The sequence below is a fragment of the Triticum aestivum genome, chromosome 3A (genome assembly GCF_018294505.1).
Source record: "Triticum aestivum cultivar Chinese Spring chromosome 3A, IWGSC CS RefSeq v2.1, whole genome shotgun sequence".
In the NCBI taxonomy this organism is placed as follows: domain Eukaryota; kingdom Viridiplantae; phylum Streptophyta; class Magnoliopsida; order Poales; family Poaceae; genus Triticum; species Triticum aestivum.
The window spans coordinates 478,558,628-478,573,715 of record NC_057800.1 but is presented as its reverse complement, the minus strand read 5'-3'; the positions used below and the strand labels follow the sequence as shown (position 1 = coordinate 478,573,715).

General features: G+C 45.7%; 1 pseudogene; it reads left to right on the top strand.

Moving 5' to 3' along the window:
* The first annotated feature begins 1,811 nt into the window (after window positions 1–1,811).
* Window positions 1,812–8,994, top strand: LOC123058449 (beta-glucosidase 7-like; annotated as a pseudogene).
* The last annotated feature ends 6,094 nt before the right edge of the window (window positions 8,995–15,088 follow it).

Genomic DNA, 15,088 nt, shown 5'->3' with positions numbered 1-15,088 from the left:
ATTTGGGTGATTTAGGAGGAAATGCACAACTTTTCCTTTGAAGGAAATTACATCAGGTGTCAACATAAGAGAAGACGGTACACGATATGAGCGCAACTGCTCATACCAGTGGTCGTACCAGGCACCTTTGCCTTCCCCTCATCTATGTAAGCGATTTTCATAATTGGACGAGAAGGAACATAATAACAAAAGAGGGAGAAGCACTGACCAAAGCGGAGGAAGAGAGATTCAAAGGAGAACTGCTTCACTTAGACCGTTTTGGGTTTCTCTACAAGATGATCTTCCATTCCACCATTGACACCACCACCATCATAGGAGATTCCAACTTGCATGACTAGGGTTTGTAAACTCTATTTGTACTTTGATACATCGATCACAATTTATTTAACCATTTATGTTGTCGCGAAAAACTATAGTAATATTGATACAATTCCGTTTCATTTGATCTTTGTGTTTGGTTGTTATTCTTCTCTCATGTGCGTGCAATCCCCGCTCCCCTGGGCATGAGAGAATTAGGGAATCAATGAGATACATTTGTGCCTAATCATTATGGTGATATTTTGTGAGATTGCTTCGATGATTGGCTATTAGGTTGACTATTTGTGTCATGTGTAATGCTTGTCGTCTAATTTAAGTGCCCAGACAACATGATCCAAAGACCTACATGGGTAGGCACTGATTATTCTGCGAATCCACGACCTCCATGCGACATGATTTGGTATTCGCATGGAGCCAAGACAATACGAGGAGCATAAGAAGCCATGATGTTTGGAATGTTCGTTTGATCTAACAACCTTAATTGTCGAGCCGACCATTGTTGATGGTAATGGAAGACATGATAATAGAGTGAAACAATCCCAACAAGAGGAATATAGCTATTCAAGGGTGACTCGCCTACCAAACAGTAATATAAAAGGTAACATCGGAATACTAGGTTATTTCACGTTAAATTGAAGTAAGCGACTTTACAACTAAGGAAGCAGCTTCACAACTAAGTAGTTCCACATAGTTAAATCGATTGAGTGAAATAAATGGATTGAAACATTGAAATTTGAATATGTTTCAAATGTATTGAATATTGATCTTGTTCTAAAGGGCTTGGCACCAGGAATTGAAACATATATATACCAAATCAAAACGAATATATGTTCAAAAGTTATGAGCCATTCAAAATGCCAAATGCCGCGTTGCCTTCCTGTCGTACTCATGGCGTGCTACAGTCCACCGCCCCCGATCTCCACCAGCCGCCCTACACGTCCTTGCCTGTTGGCCACTCCGGGCACCAGCTCCAATCTCGCCGAGTCAACGTTCCTCCTGGGCCATTGTGCTGCTGCCTCCAGCCACCTACCCCTGCCTTCATGGGTCCTAACTGCTTCCCTTCTAGCCTTCGCTTCAGCCGCCGTGTTGCGCTGCTGCTACTCCGATCAGACAGTTCAACACTAGGTAATTTTCCTTACCGAGACCGGACTAAAATTGACGCATCAAATATTTGATGATCTAAACATTGAATTTGGATTACAAAGAACTTAAGAGTTTGTATTGATTTCAACATTGAACTAAAATTTGATCACAAAGATAGATTTAGGTATTTTGAGAAAAAAAGTTTTAATTTTTTTGGTGTCGGAGAAAAAATATTCCAGGCTCGCACCAATACCGGACAATTTAGTTTAACACCAGTAGAATGTATTTAGTGCCACCAAACAATACAATTCCCACTCAATCCACTTTTGACATCAAATAGACTTTGTTCCGCTTTATAAATAAAGCTCAACCCACGGCAGTTTCTACGTATAATTGAAGTTCCAGCACTAGTGACTAGTGAGTGGGTGTGAACTGAGGCTGCCACTGCCCACTGCCCGCCCTGCAGCTCTGCAAGATGACCGCGAGGTCGGCGAGGTGCATGCTGCTGCTGCTTGCCCTGGTGGCGGCGTTCCATGGCCACGGTCACGGGGGAGGAGCATGCGTCCGTGCCACGAAGGCGCCAGGCCGCCCGCGCTGGCTGGGTGGGCTGAGCCGGGCGTCGTTCCCCAAGGGATTCGTGTTCGGGACGGCGACGTCGGCGTACCAGGTGGAGGGCATGGCCACAGGAGGCGGCCGCGGCCCTTCCATCTGGGACGCCTTCGCGCATACGCCAGGTGCCGCTTAATGACCTACCTCTTCCTCTTCACTTCACTTGTGCCGCCTTAAGCTAAACTCCGTTTTTTATTTTATTTCTGACGCCAGTTTCATATTCCGTGCTGCAATAAACAGGAAAAGTTGTGGGAAATCAAAACGCCGACGTTACAACAGATCAATATCATCGCTACAAGGTACGACGTCTGAAGCAAACAGAAACATACATGAGTAATCAATCTTTCACGTTTAATCCTCTTACATATGCTGGGACAGGAAGATGTTAATCTCATGAAAGGATTGAATTTCGACGCCTACCGATTTTCCATCTCATGGTCCAGAATCTTTCCGGGTATACCCCAACTTCCATATTTCTCTGACTGAACGCAAGCTGTTGATTGACACCACTGATTCATCATTTATTTCTGCAGATAGCGAGGGAAAAGTGAACGAAGAAGGTGTGGCGTACTACAACAATCTGATAGATTACCTGCTTCACAAAGGTACAGCTAGCATAGCTAGGCGTTCATTTCGACCTGTGAAACTTCCGTTGGAACCTAAATAAATACATCGATATCTCATATCTGAATGTTTCCATGAAAACTAAGCAGGCATTACTCCTTATGTCAATCTTTACCACTATGATCTCCCTCTTGCACTTGAGAAGAAGTATGGAGGCTGGTTAAATGCAAAGACAGTGTAAGTCAAACTAGCAATCGATCTTTCTATTTACTAATGTCCTAGATTTACATTCCCATTCAGAGTATTTCTAGATTTATAGTTTGGATTTAGAAGCATACAGGAAAAATTGTTTAGACAAATTACCAGTTACTCTTTTTACATGCATAATTTTCTATTAAATGTGACTTCACATATTCAAATGAACATTAGGATGCAGAAGTTTTTGTATGTTTACTCAAAAAGTAAATCGTACAACACACAATCACTTTATTTTTCTATGCCGAAGCAGCATGCGTGATTATCTTCGTAATATTTGTTCTGTAGGGAACTATTTGCAGATTACGCTAACTTTTGTTTCAAGACCTCTTTTTTTCTTCTTCTGTAGGGAACTATTTGCAGATTACGCAGACTTTTGTTTTAAGACCTTTGGCGACCGTGTAACGCACTGGTTTACATTCAACGAACCAAGTAGAGTAGCGATTGGTGGTTATTGTTAGAATTAATCCGGGGCACACTGTCGATCTATCGAGGACCAAGCAATCACACAAGCATGACACCGAGATTTGTTAACGAGGTTCACCATCATGGCTACATCCTCGGGGCCTGACTACGGGTGCTCCTCCCCAAGACACCGTCACAATACCGCACCCCGGCCGCCCGGGCGCCGGCACATGCCGCCGGCTCCCCCGCGTGCCCGTGCTATATGTTGGCATATGTTACATCGTGTGTCTACCCTCGCTATATATGAGAGGCCTAGGATACAAGTGTCCTACTTGAACACGACTCCATATCCTGTCCACACACCGTACGACTCCAAATCCAACTGTAACATAACTTGTACAATAATATTCGACACAACTCTAACAAACTCCACCTTGGCGAATATTCTCCACCATCTTGAATTCGTCCATGCGTTGAACCTCCATGTACATTGGACTTGAGGTACGCCATGAGCACCGCTGCTACTATCAGACTCCATGTGACTCCACCTGCAACTGTAGTCCCTTCTCGTCTTCTTCACAGTCAATACTTGAGTAAAATTAAGTTCCTCATTACTCTACTTTGTACTTCCAACTTCCGAAGAATCCGTTCAACACCATAACAGACCGATCATTAGCCTGCGTGAAAGTGAACAACTCGCATATTGGACGCCACATATAAGAGTTATCTGAACTCAACATCACCGCTCTTTCTTGACCGTCTATCTGAAACTTTGAAGGAATTTCACCGTCGCCTTGTGTCACCCTAAGTCAAATTCACAGTTGTCTCATCCTTTTTTCCCGAATAGTCTCCGACATGTCCCATAGCTATAGCACTCCGCCTCCTTCTATACATGTCATCCGCACTTTGCAATGTGCACTAAACACCACAGAATATACGACCATATACTCTCCCAGCTTTTGACAATTTCAGACTTTCCGCCACTTTCTCAGATTCTCAATGGTCAACTCCTGTCCATCAATCGACACTGATAGACCTAGTCACCAACTTGGATCCGGTACTCGTCGACACTGCTTCAGCACCCCCAGCACACTTTGTTTAACAATATATCTAACCACCGGTGCCCTAGCCTGTTGCTGTGTCCCGTGCTTACCGCACGCCTCGCCGCTATCACCGCGTCGAGCCTCTGCTGTCCTGATCGAGCCTCCCGGGTAGCTAGCCCACACTGCCTCAATCCCCACTATAGAGAACCACCGATCATCACCGACCAACGCCGAGTATCACGTCTCCATCAGACCATTGGGCCCCAGTCCGATCCACGTGTCTCTCGCTTTACCCGCTGAAATAGGCTTCGACTCTCCGTTAACTTACGCCGAAGCCCCTCCATCAACACAGAGTGTAGTCATCCGTCAGACTCCAGCTCCACCTTCAACATGACTCTATGTAACTGGCCGTGCTACCCCGCGCCCTGTCGACTTCAAGCTCTCATGTGTGCACTGCCTTGAATCAACCCTGCGCCATAGTCTTGTCGAAGCCGCACATGCCCTCAGGCCTGCACCACGTGTTTCCACGCCCCAGAATTCGGCCACCATCAGCATCACAATCTGATGTCGTCGTCGCTCAAATCACCGTCATCTTCTACTTTGACCGACATCCATGTCGGTCCATCAGTCTGTCCAGTCCAACTCAGCCGGAATTATCCGACTGCAACCATGCTCCATCATGTGTCTCGTCCGTCTGCATAACTCCGTGCACTGCTTGACGCCCTGCGTTTGCATGATCCCTGCACGACGCACCCTAGACTCTCAAATCATCTTCCGCGAATTTGCATCCATTACATGATACTTTCATCTTAGTTGTCTTGGCTTTTACAACTCCGTCAAACATTACTGCTGTGCCGACCAATCTACTCCACTCCTACCGTAAAATCCAACCAGAAAACAGTATCCTTTGGTCCTCACGTGGTGGTTCTTCTCTTGGCGCAAACTTGAATGTTTGAAGTTGCCTTTTTCACCCAACGTCACTGCTACCAGATGTGAAGCCGTCCATATGATTAGCCTCCCTTCGCTGATTGATTTGCTTCTGCCTTATAAGCATGTGCAGTTTTTTTTTTTCACAAACAAAATCTCATTGTATCCTGGACTCCAAAACCAATTGTCTCTGGCGCACTCGTGCAGCTCTCAGCAACCCACCGATTCGAGCCAGCCTCCCCTGCTATGTAGACTTGCTCGCCTCGCGCACCAGCTCCATGGCCTCGAAAGCACGCCTTCTATCTGGGCTTCCTTGGATCGCTGCCTGTAGCCCGCCGCTGTGCACCGGCCGCACATACGCCCACGCCCGAGGACTCCTGTTGCGGCACGCTAAGGTTACGCCGCCGCGGTACCGCCTTACGAAACAATCTCGAATCAACTGATCCGTCGAGTTACCAGGAACCTGCCCACTGCTTCCGATCGCTTTACATGCAACAGTCTCCGATCGCTGCCCGACGTCCCGCACGCACATCATGCTCCCGCAGCTGGTCTCCGTCGCACTCTTTCTCTAGATCAACAATCCATGGCCTTTGAATAACCTAGCTTATGATATCACTTGTTAGAATTAATCTGAGGCACACTGTCGATCTATCGAGGACCAAGCAATCACACAAGCATAACACCGAGATTTGTTAACGAGGTTCACCATCATGGCTACATCCCCGGGACCTGACTACGGGTGCTCCTTTTCAAGACACCGTCACAATACCGCACCCGGGCCGCCCGGGCGCCGGCACACGCCGCCGGCTCCCCCGCGTGCCCGTGCTATTATGTTGGCATATGTTACATCGTGTGTCTACCCTCGCTATATATGAGAGGCCTAGAATACAAGTGTCCTACTTGAACACGACTCCATATCCTGTCCACACACCGTACGACTTCAAGTCCAACTGTAACATAACTTGTACAATAATATTCGACACAACTATAGCGACGACTCCTCCCCAAAGGTGCACCAAATGCTCCGCTGGTGGGAACTCAGCAACAGAGCCTTACATTGTTGGTCATAATTTTCTCTTAGCACATGGTTATGCAGTTGCAAGATACCGGAACAACTATCAGGTTTTTTTCTACTTGGATTATAAGAGTATATTATAATATAATCAGCCTTAGGGAGTTTAGTTTGATTTAATTTTCACTTACAAAATCATTATCGAAATAATTTTGTCTTGGCGCGTGGTCAATGTGCATTAATTGTGTCCAAATAGATTGTTTTTGTGATTGTGTATATATCCATGAATGTATATACAAGCATTATTGCTTCCCCAACTCACTGGGCATGTTAGTGACAAATAATCTTGAGATATCAGATTTGTCGTGAACATTGATCATTCCGTCTAGATTGGTGATAGAATAGTAGAAACAAAATGTAGGCAGCTCAGCAAGGGAAGGTTGGAATAGTTCTGGACGTCAGTTGGTACGAGGCTCTTAGCAACTCAACTGAAGACCAAGCTGCAGCTCAAAGAGCCATGGACTTCCTTGTTGGTTGGTACGGCCATACTAGTATCATGCATTTGACAAAGAGTTTTATTTAGATAAACAAAATATATATCAATGAAAGTTGCATTGATGCAGGTTTCTTGATCCACTAATAAACGGACAGTACCCACAGATAATGCAAGACCTTGTGAAAGAGAGGTTGCCCAGGTTCACTCCTGATGAAGCTAAAGTGGTCAAGGGCTCAGCGGACTGGATCGGGGTCAATCAATACACAACTGAATTCGTAAAGGGGCAGAAATTGGTGCAGCAGAGGCCGACTAGCTACTCAGCCGATCTGCAGGTTGCCTATTCATGTGAGTTTTCTTCCTGTCTTAAGCTGCAGGTTTTACTTTACACCAGTAATATATATTATTGCGCTTCATCGTTAATTTATAGCCGGAACTTTGCAGTTGAGCGAAATGGCAAACCGATTGGACCAAGGGTATGAAGCTCCTAGCTGAAACCTTTCTCAGCTTTATTTTCTCCGACCATAAGTCTTGTGGGTGCGTGAATTGCACGTTACAGGCGAATTCTAAATGGCTTTATGTCGTCCCGAGGGGATGTACGGATGCGTGCACTACATCAGCCAGAAGTATGGAAATCCAGCGATGCTCATAACTGAAAACGGTACTGGAGTCCCATATCTCTTTGTTCCGTTTCATGCCTCTCAAGCATCTTGTCATGCGTATGTGCTAGGAGTCAGTAGCCGGTAGGAGTAATCAGAGAGCCAGACCTCCCGCTCCCGCGGCGCGCTCCGCCCGCGCGCCTCGGGAGATCCGATCGGCCGCCGCCGCCGTCGCCTCCCCAGCGTCGCCTCCCCCTCGCCGCCGCCGGAGTGCGCCCGCCGGGCGAAGCCCGCGCGGCGCGGGCGGCGGCGGGGCATTCCCTCCTTCCTCTGGTCCTCGTGGCGGCGGCGCGGGACGTCAGATCGGGGACAAGGGGCGCCTCGTCCGGCTGGTCTCCCGGAGGCGGGGACGGCTGGATCCGGCAGCGACTGGGCTAGGAGGAGGTGGCGCGGTGTGGCGGTGCTGGTGGCAGGGTTCGGTCGAGGTCGTCTTCGATCTAGATCGGGTTCTCCATCGGGGCGTCGCACGGCGGTGGGATCGGATCGGCGGCAACGTCACCGGTTCGGCGGAGGGCTCCGTTCCAGCCAACCGCGAGATCGGGACGCCGTGGCCTCCGGTGAAAATCGCGTCTGACTGCGGTCATGGCGGACGATGGCGGCGTCTCGGACGTCGTTCCCTTCTCGAGGCATCGTCGTTGCAGGTCACGTCAACCTGATCGAAAGGCTCCGGGGGAAACCCTTGATCTGGATCTACCGGATCGGACGATGGCGACGTTTCGATGTCGTTCTCCCTCCTGGGGGCATCGTTTTGGAGCAAGTGTTGGCTGGAGGGGACAAGAGGAGGAGCGGCGTGGCATCTGGCACGTTGACAACGGCGGGTCTCAGCGGCATGGAGCAGCGGGGGTCTCGCAGGTGGGCGTGTGATGATGGACGAGTGCAGGATGGTGGCGCTGTCTGGCGTCGTGGTGGCGTCGATGGTAGTGAGGCCTGGCACGGTTCATGCAATAGTTCAGCTGTGAAGATGGATTGACGGTACGTGGCTGCGGCGGCCTCATACCCGGCAGGGGGCCTGGTTGAAGAGCACGCCGGACTGGTGGGTGCCCATACCCGGAAGGAGTCCTGGTTGGGACCTCAGGTCTCAGATGTTAGGTTTGGTTGCGAGGTCTGTTTGGTATTAGGCCTAAACCATCAGCGCCCCTTCATCAGTTAGATAGGAGTAACGACAGAGGTTGCGAAGATGGTGGCTTTGGTCTTACTGTTGTACGACTTTGTAAGTTCTTGTGTTAATAATCAATAAAGTGGCCGTATGCATCGTCCAGATGCAGAGGCCGGGGGTATTCCTCCTTTTCGAAAAAGATGAAAACATAACAGAAAAGTTGGAAAAACTCTTTGTGTTGCCAGGAATGGATCAACCAGGAACCTCACCCGCGATCAGTACTTGCGGGATGCCACAAGGGTTCGGTACTACCGGAGTTACCTCCGCGAGCTGAAGAAGGCCATCGACGGCGGCGCCAACGTTCTTGGCTACTTTGCGTGGTCCCTCCTGGACAACTTCGAGTGGATGTATGGCTACACATCCAAGTTCGGCATCGTGTACGTCGACTTCAACAGCCCGACCCTAGAACGGCACCCCAAGGCGTCGGCCTACTGGTTCAGAGATCTGCTGCAACACTGATGTAGCTAGTGCCTCTGAATTAACCTGATGTTATCATCATTATGTTGAGTGTCTGCCTACTGTTCTTCGGATTGCACCATAATTCAGAGACAGGACACTGTTCTAGAGTTATCTAATGGATATAAAATATGGCAAAATGATTCAGTATTTCATTCGTGTTTGTTGCACGGATTTTGTGCTGTCTCTAGTTCATTTTACCTTGATATCTATCTATCTACCTATACTAATCAGAGACTGCCAAAAAATTCCAACGTTAATTACAAAATACAAGCCGTAGAGTAAAAAAACAGATCTCTCGCTCAATCTCTCACGTCTCAATCTCTCTCTCTCTCAATCTTTGCGTCTCAATCTCTCTCTCTCCCTCCCTCTCTCTCTATAAAGTTCTCACGTCTCAATTGCTCTCTCTAAAGCTCTTACGTCTCAATCTCTGAACCTGAAGGAATTGTAGTCTCATTCTTGATCTTTCACGTCTCTCTCTCAAACTCTCTCATGTTTCTTTTCCTCCCCACATGGAATACCGATCGATCCGTGTCCATCTCAAATTCGAGCAAGGAAGTTGGGGCATGTGCCCCGTGCGTCTAGATCAGGTTTGTCCTCTCACACAAACTTGTTTGAATTTGGTTTGGATTGGCCATATATTTTCCATTGTACCTGGACTCAGGAGCACAATGATTCAAGGTTTAAGACAAGGCATAGTTGTGTTGACAAAGAATCACTGAACAAAGATATTCAAAAGTCTGATATATCAAGGACTCAAAATGTAACGTCCCGGCCATAGCCACCGGTTCCCGGCCATTACACACATCTTTTGTGCGCACTTTGTGCTTACTCGTGCACACCCGGAACCAACTTCCTGGTCGGCCACCCATCCTAAAATTACTGCAACCAAGCACGCTTAACTTTGGGTTTTTTTTGAATGAGCTCCAAGAAAAGGAGTCATCCTCGTCAGCCCATCAAGAACGTTCCCTCTTGGCACACGTATGGCATCCAGTGCATCATATGTGCCATGTCATGTGCCACAATGGGCCACACGTGCCAAGAGCCACATGTCCGTGCACCTGACCGCGCATGCCCGTGTAACCGTGAGGGTCGGCTCTGATACCAATTGTAACGCCCCGTCCATAGCCACCGGTTCCCGGCCGTTATGCCTGAAGGGATCTAGTCTGGCCCCACGGACCAACACTAGTCTTTTCTGCGCACTTTGTCCTCTCATTCGTGCGCATCTGGGACCAACTTCCCAGTTGGTCACCCATCATAGAATTACTCCAAACCAAGCACGCTTAATTTTGAAGTTCTTTTCGAATGGGCTATCGAAAAAGAAGGAATTCCTTATTGATATGGGTAATATATCTTTCATATTAAACCAGACTCTCACACAAAAGACAAGTCGTTCGTTAGCTATCCAATCATTTAGGATGTAGTATAATAGATGTGAGCATCAATTTTGTACTTTACATGAACTTTGTCATTATCTAAGATTGTTTTTAATGAATTTAAACACATACCTTTGCATTAGTAAAGTTATTGTTCTCTCTATTAATCAAGAGTAAATGTTTAGTGTAATCCTGAATAGTCTTAAACAATTTGATTTAGGCACCTTAGTTGCTTGCTATATGAAGAAAGCATTACAGCCAAAAGAATAATTCTGCTATGGTTAATAGTTGAGTTTACATGTGTGAGAATGATGTATACTTGAAACAAAGTTTGGAAACTAAAAGATGACCTCAAATAAAATGTACTTCTACAAATATCAACTATGTGCCCATCATCATATGTTTTCTCCTTGCCGCGAGCCACACATAGTAAATTGTACCATCATGCTCTATCTGTTGGGTTTCGTAGTAATTTTAAAATTTTTCCTACGCACACACAAGATCATGTGATGCATAGCAACGAGGGGAGAGTATTGTCTACGTACCCAACGCAGACCGACTGCGGAAGCAATGACACGACGTAGAGGAAGTAGTCGTACGTCTTCTCGATCCAACCGATCAAGCACCGAAACTACGGCACCTCCGAGTTCGAGCACACGTTCAGCTCGATGACGATCCCCGGACTCCGATCCAGCAAAGTGTCGGGGAAGAGTTCCGTCAGCACGACGGCGTGGTGACAATCTTGATGAGCTACAGCAGCAGGGCTTCGCCTAAACTCCGCTACAGTATTATCGAGGAATATGATGGCTGGGGGCGCCGCACACGGCTAAGGAATAGATCACGTGGATCAACTTGTGTCCCTTTGGTGCTAGCCCTGCCCCTCTATTTATATGTTGAGCCCCGGGGTCGAAACTTGGAGCAAAAGCCTCCTCAAAGTCGGTTTTGCCCGAAAGGCAAGAGTCCCACTCGGACTCCAGGACCAAACGCCACAATCCTTGGCGTCTGGCCCAGACGCCATGGGCCTCGGCGTCTGGCCCAGGGCCAGACGCCAGGGTCTCCGGCGTTTGGCCCCCTGGCCTCCGCAAAACTCCTTTTGCACCGACCTAAAGCCTCATGGGCTTGACCCCTTGGCCTAACCATATCATCCAATATATGAATCTTTACGTCTCGACCATTTCGAGACTCCTCGTCATGTCCCCGATCTCATCCGGGACTCCGAACTCCTTCGGTACATCAAAACATGTAAACTCATAATATAACTGTCATCGTAACCTTAAGCGTGCGGACCCTACGGGTTCGAGAACAATGTAGACATGACCGAGACACGTCTCTGGTCAATAACCAATAGCGGGACCTGGATGCCCATATTGGCTCCTACATATTCTACGAAGATCTTTATCGGTCAGACCGCATAACAACATACGTTGTTCCCTTTGTCATCGGTATGTTACTTGCCCGAGATTCGATCGTCGGTATCCAATACCTAGTTCAATCTCGTTACCGGCAAGTCTCTTTACTCGTTCCGTAATACATCATCTCACAACTAACATATTAGTTGTAATGCTTGCAAGGCTTATGTGATGTGTATTACCGAGAGGGCCCAGAGATACCTCTCCGACAATCGGAGTGACAAATCCTAATCTCGAAATACGCCAACCCAACATCGACCATTGGAGACACCTGTAGTACTCCTTTATAATCACCCAGTTACGTTGTGACGTTTGGTAGTACCCAAAGTGTTCCTCCGGTAAACGGGAGTTGCATAATCTCATAGTCATAGGAACATGTATAAGTCATGAAGAAAGCAATAGCAACATACTAAACGATCGGGTGCTAAGCTAATGGAATGGGTCATGTCAATCAGATCATTCTACTAATGATGTGACCTCGTTAATCAAATAACAACTCATTGTTCATGGTTAGGAAACATAACCATCTTTGATTAACGAGCTAGTCAAGTAGAGGCATACTAGTGACACTTTGTTTGTCTATATATTCACACATGTATTATGTTTCCGGTAAATACAATTCTAGCATGAATAATAAACATTTATCATGATTATAAGGAAATAAATAATAACTTTATTATTGCCTCTAGGGCATATTTCCTTCAGTCTCCCACTTGCACTAGAGTCAATAATCTAGTTCACATCGTCATGTGATTTAACACCAATATTCATATCTGTATATGATTAACACCCATAGTTCACATCATCATGTGACCAACACCCAAAGGGTTTACTAGAGTCAATAATCTAGTTCACATCGCTATGTGATTAACATCCAAAGAGTACTAAGGTGTGATCATGTTTTGCTCGTGAGAGAAGCTTAGTCAACGGGTCTGTCACATTCAGAGCCGTATGTATTTTGCAAATATTCTATGTCTACAATGCTCTGTACGGAGCTACTCTAGCTAATCGCTCCCACTTTCAATATGTATCCAGATTGAGACTTAGAGTCATCTGGATCAGTGTAAAAGTTTGCACTGATGTAACTTTTACAACAAACTCTTTTATCACCTCCATAATCGAGAAACATCTCCTTAGTCCTTACTAAGGATATTCTTGACCAATGTCCAGTGATCTACTCCTAGATCACTATTGTACTCCCTTGCCAAATACAGAGCAAGGTATACAATAGGTCTGGTACAAAGCATAGCATACTTTATAGAACCTATGACTGAGGCATAGGGAATGACTTTTCATTCTCTTTCTATTTTCTGCTGTGGTCGGGATTTGAGTCTTACTCAATTTCATACCTTTGCAACACAGGCAAGAACTCTTTCTTTAACTGTTCCATTTTGAACTATTTCAAAAATCTTGCCAAGGTATGTACTCATTGAAAATCTTATCAAGCGTCTTGATCTATCTCAATAGATCTTGATGCTCAATATATAAGTAGCCTTTTACTGAGGTCTTTTCTTTTTAAAGAACTCCTTTAAAACACTCATTTATGCTTTGCAGAAAAATTCTACATCATTTCTGATCAACAATATGTCACTCACATATACTAATCAGAAAGGCTGTAGTGCTCCCACTCACTTTATTGTAAATACAGGCTTCATCGTAAGTCCATATAAAACTATATGCTTTGATCAACTTATCAAAGCGTATATTCCAACTCCGAGATGCTTGCACCAGTCCATAGATGGATCGCTGGAGCTTGCACATTTTGTTAGCACCTTTAGGATTGACAAAACCTTCTGGTTGCATCATATACAACTCTTCTTTAATAAATCCATTAAGGAATGCAGTTTTGACATCCATTTGCCAGATTTCATAAAATGTGGCAATTGCTAACATGATTCAGATAGACTTAAGCATCGATACGAGTGAGAAAACCTCATCGTATTCAACACCTTGAACTTGTTGAAAAACTTTTGCAACAAGTCGAGCTTGGTAGATAGTAACACTACTATCAGTGTCCGTCTTCCTCTTGAAGATCCATTTATTTAACATGGCTTTGCTGATCATCGAGCAAGTCAATCAAAGTCCATACTTTGTTGTCATACATGGATCATATCTCAGATTTTATGGCCTCAAGCCATCTCGCAGAATCTGGGCTCATCATCGCTTCCTCATAGTTCGTAGGTTCATCATGGTCTAGTAACATGACTTCCAGAACATGATTACTACACCACTCTGGTGCAGATCTTACTCTGGAAGACCTACGAGGTTCTGTAGTAACTTGATCTGAAGTTTTATGATCAATATCATTAGCTTCCTCACTAATTGGTGTATTTGTCACAGGAACTGATTTCTGTGATGAACTACTTTCCAATAAGGGAGCAGGTACAGTTACCTCATCAAGTTCTACTTTCCTCCCACTCACTTCTTTCGAGAGAAACTCCTTCTCTAGAAATGATCCATTCTTAGCAACGAATGTCTTGCCTTCGGATCTGTGATAGAAGGTGTACCCTACAGTTTCCTTTGGGTATCCTATGAAGACACATTTCTCCAATTTGGGTTCGAGCTTATCAGGTTGAAGCTTTTTCACATAAGCATCGCAGCCCCAAACTTTAAGAAACGACAACTTGGGTTTCTTGCTAAACCACAGTTCATATAGTGTCGTCTCAACGAATTTAGATGGTGCCCTTTTAACGTGAATGCAGCTGTCTCTAATGCATAACCTCAAAACGAAAATGGTAAATCAATAAGAGACATCATAGATCGCACCATATCCAATAAAGTGCGGTTACGACATTCGGACACACCATAACATTGTGGTGTTCCAGGTGGCGTGAGCTATGAAACTATTCCACATTGTTTTAATTGAAGACCAAACTCGTAACACAAATATTCGTCTCCGTGATCAGATCGCAGAAACTTTATTTTTCTTGTTACGATGATTTTTCCACTTCACTCTGAAATTCTTTGAACCTTTCAATTATTTCAGACTTATGTTTCATCAAGTAGATATCCCCATATCTGCTCAAATCATCTTGTGAAGGTCAGAAAATAATGATACCTGCTGTAAGCCTTTCATCAGACCACATACATCGGTATGTATGATTTCCAACAAATCTGTTGCTTGCTTCATTGTTCCGGAGAACGGCGTTTTAGTCATCTTGCCCATAAGGCATGGTTCGCAAGCATCAAGTGATTCATAATCAAGTGATTCCAAAATCCCATCAGCATGGAGTTTCTTCATGCGCTTTACACCAATATGACCTAAACGGCAGTGCCATAAATAAGTTGCACTATCATTATTAACTTTACATCTTTTGGTTTCA